The sequence below is a fragment of the Oryzias melastigma genome, linkage group LG15 (genome assembly GCF_002922805.2).
Source record: "Oryzias melastigma strain HK-1 linkage group LG15, ASM292280v2, whole genome shotgun sequence".
Taxonomy (NCBI): Eukaryota; Metazoa; Chordata; class Actinopteri; order Beloniformes; family Adrianichthyidae; genus Oryzias; species Oryzias melastigma.
In genome coordinates, this window is record NC_050526.1 from 14272880 (window position 1) to 14280348 (window position 7469).

Here is a 7469-nt window from a genome sequence, read left to right on the forward strand (position 1 = left end):
TTAAAAAAGACACATTTCAAATTACCCGCAAATATATTTGGGGTGATTCTAAGTGTTTCTGCGTACAAACACTTTATATTTATATATATATATATATATATATATATAAATATATATATATATATATATATATATATATTTACACTGCTCACAAAAAATCAAAGGAGCACTTTAAAGAAACACATTAGATACATCAGATCCTAATATGAAGTAGGATACCTATCCAAATAACGACAGGGCAGTGTCTTAGGAACAAAAGGATGCCAAGTCTTTTAATGGAAATAAAAGTTTTCACCCTACAGAATCTCAATTGTGTAGACACCATAAAATCAGAGTGAAATGAAGATGTGGCAGGCTAGTCCATTTTTTCCAAAACTTCATTTCTGCAACTCAAAATGCTTTTCAGTATCTTGTGTGGCCCCCACCAGCTTGTATGCATGCTTGACAACGTCGCGGCATGCTCCTAATGAGACGACGGATGGTGTCTTGTGTCATTTCCTCCCAGATCTGTGTGAGGGCATCCCTGAGCTGTTGTACAGTCTGAGGAGCAACCTGGCAGCGCCTAATGGACACAAACATAATGTCCCAGAGATGTTCTATTGAGTTTAAGTCAGGGGATGGTGAAGGCCATTCAATTGTTTCAACTCCTTCATCCTCCAGGTACTGCCTGCATACTCTTGCCACGTGAGGCCGGGCATTGTCGTACATTAGGAGGAAACCAGGACCTACTGCACCAGCGTAGGGTCTGACAATGGGTTCAAGGATTTCATCTGGATACCTTATGGCAGTCAGAGCACCATTTCCTAGGCAGTAGAGGTCTGTGCGTCCCTCCATGGATATGCCTCCCCAGACCATCACTGACCCACCACCAAACCTGTCATGTTGAACCACGTTGCAGGCAGCATAACGTTCTCCTTGTCTTCTCCAGACTCTTTCACGTCTATCACAGGTGCTCAGGGTGAACCTGCTCTTGTCTGTGAAAAGTACAGGGCGCCATTGGCGGACTTGATAATTCTGGTGTTCTTGAGCAAATGTCAGTTGAGCTCCACGGTGCTGGGCACTGAGCACAGGGCCCACTACAGGACGTGGGCCCTCAGGCCACCTTCATGAAGTCTGTTCCTGATTGTTTGGGTAGAGACATTCACACCAGTGGCCCTCTGGAGGTCATTCTGTAGAGCACGAGCAGTGCTCAGCCTGTTCCGCCTTGCACAAAGGAGCAGGTATGGGTCCTGCTGAGGGGTTGAGGACCTTCTATGGCCCTGTCCAGCTCTCCGAGAATAACCAGCAGTCTCCTGAAATCTCCTCCATGTTCTGGAGATTGTGCTGGGAGACACATTAAACCTTCTTGCTGCAGCACATGTGGATGTGCCATTCTGGAGAAGTTGGACAACCTGTGCAACTTCTGTAGGGTTAAGGAATGGCCTCATACTGCCAGTAGAGATAATTATCAAGCCAAAATCAGCACGAGTGGAAAACCAGCCAAAAAAGATCAAGAGGGAGAAACTTGAAATGACCTCCACATGTAACACCAGTCCTGTTTGGAGGGTTTTCTAATTGTTGCCACTGAAGTGCACCTGTTGTTAATTCCATGAACACCAATACAGCTGAAATTGATTAACGAGGCCCTCAGCTGCTTAACCTACAAGAAAATTATCAGACAGGTTTAATTCAATTCATACCAGGCCCAATAAAAAAAGTGTTCCTTTAATTTTTGTGAGCAGTGTATATATATAAATAAAATGACAACTGGGACAGAAATACCGAAAAAAATGTGTTTTATTAGAGGGCTTTCATGATCTTATTTTTTAACTTTCCCTTCTATCACTGACACGATTTCTACAAACATAATTTCTCTCAGTACAGCTCTTTCAGAATAAAAGCAAATCAGATTGTACCTGTATAAAATGTTTGCTTTGCATTTTATCTGCTAACTTTCATAACTGTTATTTTTGCATCATAAATATATACTACAAAGTTAAATACTCACATTTATATCTATTCAAACAGTTACGTTTTAACCAATTTTAAGTTGTTGGTCAGAAAGTCACAAAAATATTAGGAAATTTTTAAACATTTGGTGTAAAAGTACATGTTTTGCAGTCAAAATTTCAAAATAAAATAAAAGCTTATAAACTGCATGAGTTTACTTTTTATTGCATAACTTAAAACCTTTTTTGCATTTTCCTGGCACCCGAGTTACAAACACTTTTCCTTTTCTAAAGTCAAACAACAGACCATCCCTCAGACATTCTCTATAATAAAACCCGTTTTGAAGATTTGAATAATTTGGCAGATAAATGGCGTGTTTTTCTTAAACTGTTAGGTTGACTTGCTGCAGGCTTTGACAGATGAAAAGCTTCCCCTCCTCCTGCTCCGTTTGTTCTTACCTCCGTGTCACCCTCAGCCCTCTGTTTGCACAGGCAGCCGTTTAAACGCAGACACATCTTCACACTGCAATAACACTAATTAACTGTAATTACCAGACTAACTGAGCGACCACAACGATCTTATCTGTGTCGACAGCCACTTTATTGTAAATGATTTGATGTTATGAAAACAGTGCAGGAGTTCGTGGACTTTAGGATTTTCTGCAAACCATTTTCCCTTCAGGTTCAGCTCTAAAGAAATCTGGTTATTTTCCGTCTGTCTGCAAACTCCGGTCTCCTCTGCTGGATGAATAAAGATCATTTAAGAATAAAAAGATTTTATTTGTAACAATAATGTAAGGAATTTTAATTTTTCACAGTCTAAATCCCTCATTTATATAATATGAGTAATAATCACAAAATATAAAATTAAACTTTAATACAAAACAATTGTAATCTCAGAGCTATATTAAGCAAAACATAACTTCATAAGTGTGTTTAACTTAAATTATCCTTACAAATAAGTTATGATACACACACGACAATCATTTTAATGACGTCCTTTGAGGTGTTTGTATGAGGGATCTGCACACACACGTGTTCAAGATGCGGCCACTCCTCTCTATGACCCTCCACAGAGCCGGACAACCCAAAAACCTGCACCACCTGTGAAGGTGCAGTTAATAAAGTTTGTCCAGCGAGATCATAAAGTTGAACCTGATGTACTAAGACAACAGAACATTTCAGGGAACCCATAACTTCAGAAAACTAACCTTTACACAGCACCAATCCTCACACTTCTGTGTCATAGAAATAGTCTCCATCAGATTCTCAAAGTCCAATCTGAGCTGCATGAGAAACTGACATCTCCAGCAGAGGTCTGATGCTGTGATTACTCAGTTTCATTGTAATCACTGTATCACACCAGAGAGTTCAGTTCTCAGTTCACTTCTGACTTTTTGGTTTGCTGGATAATCCACTTGTATTCACACTGTCCTGAATCGTTCCAGAGTTCAGTTGCAAGTGAACTGATGCCCTTTTTTAAAAGTGGACCCGAGTTTGTTTCCTGCTTGATCCAAACCAGAGTTCAGATGAGCTGCAAACAAATGTTGGGGTTCAAACTCTGGTCCAGGTAAAAAGTGGCCTTAGCGCCGTTTTTTTTTTTTTTTGTTCCTTTGGCAGTTATCTTGTTAAAGGGGCCAAACTAGTCTGGATTTGTCAAAGACCAATCAGTGCTTTTTTTAGACATTTCTTGTGTCATTTTTTTAACTGAACTGAATCTGAAGACCTCAGACGTTGTTATAGGAGATCTTTGTTACCTTGACTTGAAGTGTCCATCCTTCCTTAACGAAAAGTAGTGGTTAGATCAGACTCCTCCCACATCTCATGTAAAGCATACAGCGTAAACCATGTTAAAAATCTAAGAATTTTTCACATTAACTGTCTGAAAATGTTCAACAGAAACCTAAAAATGTGACTCTGTGTGACTTTTAAATAATCAAACGACCAATCAATTATTTCTGTAATTGATTTATAAATGGTGTTCACATGAATTTCTCATCACCTACAGCGCTAAAACCTGATAAGAGGATTAAGAATCCAGCAGAGATGTAAACTGAGCTGCAGCTTCTGTAAATGTTTGAGTCGTTGTGTGGGGTGATTGTGGAGGGGGTGAAGATTAAATCTAAAAGCATCACTGTCCTCTCTAGTGGGGGGCTCATTACAGCCACTTACAGACTATATCTTTAAAGACCAACTCTGATCGTATTTTTACAAATCTTCAAAAATGTCAAAGAAGATGATGCCATTTTTAGCCTAATTCAAAACACCCGTGTTGTTTTCTAGGACATAGTTTCTGCAGAGCAACAGGAGTTCATTGGAAATTCACTTCTAGATCGTTGGTATGAAGTAAGCCCACCCCTACTTCCTGTCATCCATCTGTTTACCCTCTCCCGCTAGCTTGCAGCCCTAACAACTCTAAGCTAACATTAGCAACAAAAATGGTGACCAATATTTGAGCTATCTAGACGTACAGCTCAGATGTGGAAAACAAAAGTGCATGGATCTATTTGTCTACAAGTGGATGCATCAGAATAGAGCGGAGCAGGGAGCTTGTGGCCCGCCCTCTGTATTTGCGACATCACAACTACAATCTTTATCAAACAGCATTTTTATCTGCTCCTGATTCACAGCGATTTGAATAAAGAAACAGTTTTAAGCTTAATTTTCTTGCCAAGAGAACGTATTAAAAACAGCAAGAAAACAAATTTCACTGGAGAGGGTCTTAAAGTTGATATTTTCTTTTCTCTTTAAGCCTAGTCAGTTTTGTTTGGATAATTTGTCAGCATGTGGGATCAAATCATGTACTCTAATGATGCTCTGTCAGCTTCTGGAAATCCTGCTGTGTTTTTCCCATCACTTTTTATCAGGCATAGCTGTTAGCGAGCTGATAGCAGCGGTGGCTTCCAGCTGTCAGCGTTGATGGTTCCCTCTGAGCTCCCGATAAGAGCAGGGCAGAGACAAACTTCACTTTCTGCAGTCAGCTGGTTTCAGTGGAGCTTGATTCAGTTTTCTGAAGACAAACGTGACATCAGCATTGAGGTTCTGCTGCTCTTCAAATGAAGAGGTCCCAGTCCTCGTCTGAGTCTGAGAGAAAACAAAAGAAAGAATGTGAAAGATTTGGAGCTCATCTCTTGTGGAAGCAGCAGATTTGTTCTTACCTGCAAACACATACCTGCGTTGTGAGGCGTGTTTTGTAAATGCTGCAGGAGCTCCCACATACCTGAAATTATGTTAACTTCAGCAAATATGTGCAGAGGTGCAACACAAAACCACCCACACCTTGGTTCCCACCCACAGGCTCTCATGAAATACCACTTCTTTCCTTCTGCTGATTGCAGTTTTGCAAACTGTAGTAAAGATTAGGAGGATTTATTTTAATAACCTGCATATTCATCCATGCTCATATGTGAGTTTGGGTTTCTGTAAACTCAGTGAGCAACAGAGGAGTCCTTCATGAAGATGGTGATTTAGCATCAGAGGGAAACTCATTTTAGTTTCATCGCCAGTGCACCAAAAACTGTAGGAACGCCTCACTTACACCAACATATCACAGAGCCCAGCGGCTTGTTCCATTGAAAATCATTTTAAATATTTTTTACATTCACATTGGGTTCGGTAACATGTGTTCGAGCGACGATTTCAAACGAAAGGTCTGTGTAAATGCGCGTGTGCAGTAAATCTGTGTTTTGGCCATTAAAAACTCTTCAACGCAATATTTTTAATCAGTTTACAGGCTCTACGCATAATACATGCAGCGACTGAACGTTCAATCAGCTGAAAGTTTTCTTTTTTAGTTACGGTACTTACTGACCACTTATTATCTGCGAATAATCACAAAATCACACTCAAATCAGTATATTTAGAATATTTATTTTTAATTAAGGCTGTCAATTGATTGAAAAAAATACACATTAGATTAATCCCACTTTTAAGTTGTGATTAATCACTATTAATAGCAATGTTTTACTAGATAACTATGATGATTTTTTTATTTTTGAGAGAGAAATTTGTCTGAAATGTTGAAATTTATCAAGTGTTAACCCAGAACTGTAATTTGTGTGTACAAAACACATCAACAGCAACATAAGCAGATTTCTAAAGACTTTTATATCTGCAGTATATCTGTTTAAAAGCCGCACCTGCTGATTTCATCATCACCTACACGAGTGTTTGTGCGTGTTTGTTCAAGAATCCATTGCTTTTGGAGACATCTTTTTTACCACTCTATTTAATTTAATTAATAAAATAATGAATCTTTTCTTTTTTTAAATCTACATGCCAAATGATACTAAGTCTGTCGGATTGCATAAGAAAAATCCAGGGTGAATCACAGTTTGCTGGACTTCACATAAAATAAACAGTTTATTAGTTTTTGGATAAAATCGAAAACACTTTGAAGCCGAGATAGTTTAAGCTCTGATTTCCGTGAAATCCCATTCATCCTAAAGTGTTGTGGTGCAGAAGATTTCCATGTGAGAGGATAAAGCAGGAATTTGATGTTGCTGGGTGTGTCGGCTGCTCACCCACACGTGGACTTAGTCATCTCTACAGTTCAGATGATGAAAGATGCAGAACAGAGCTGCCTCCTGAATCTGAGTCACTCTTTCTGCAGGTAAGTTACGGTTCAACGGCAGGAAGGTCTTGACCTTCACAGGAACAGACTTGGAATTATGACGTATTTGTGGAACATCTATTCTTATGTGTTTCACTCTTCCCTCCATCTCCTCTTCCAGCCTGTAAGTTGATTTTGTCTTGTGCTGAATGTCATCTATTATTTGGGAAACAAAGACATCTACACCTGGGAGAGCTTTTCAACCTTCAGCTTCAGTTGGGACTTGTTTTGTGTCTGACAGCCTTCAGATCCATGAAATAATGGTGTTGTTATGAATAAAGAGTTCTCTTATCTAAAATATTACTAACTTCAATCTGTTTTTTTTTTTGGCAGTGACATGGTATTAAAAGAAAATGTGCATTTTTAGGTGATCTTTGCAAAGCATGAACTTTTCTGAGGCCAAAGTAAACTCCAACACCTCAAAGGTCTTTTTTCTAATGACCTCACTTGTTTTTTTCTCTCCTGAATGAAAATTTAAATGTTAATTTTTAGTCAATTTGATTTTTTTGCCTTTTAAAATTAATAATACCTTTTTTATTTGCTGAAAGAAAATCTTTAGTCTTTATTTATCTATTTAATTTAAAAAATATTAATAAGTAATTTATTTAACTTTTGAATTTGTATTTTTTATTCTAAACTGTTATTATTTTTAATCAATTAATGTATTTGTTTTTTTATACAAATACATAATTTGTTTATTTATTATTTTTTGTTTTTGTCATTGTATTTACTTATTGTATTTCACAAAATTAGCAAGCAATTTATTTCTTTACCTTTTGTATTTTTTATTGTTTTTATTATTTATACAAATCAATGATATATATTTATTTATTTACATATTATTTTGTTTTCGTCATTGTCTTTATTTATGTATTTAAAAAATAAATTATATTTTTTTTTTTTGTTTATTTACATTTTTGTTCTTATTT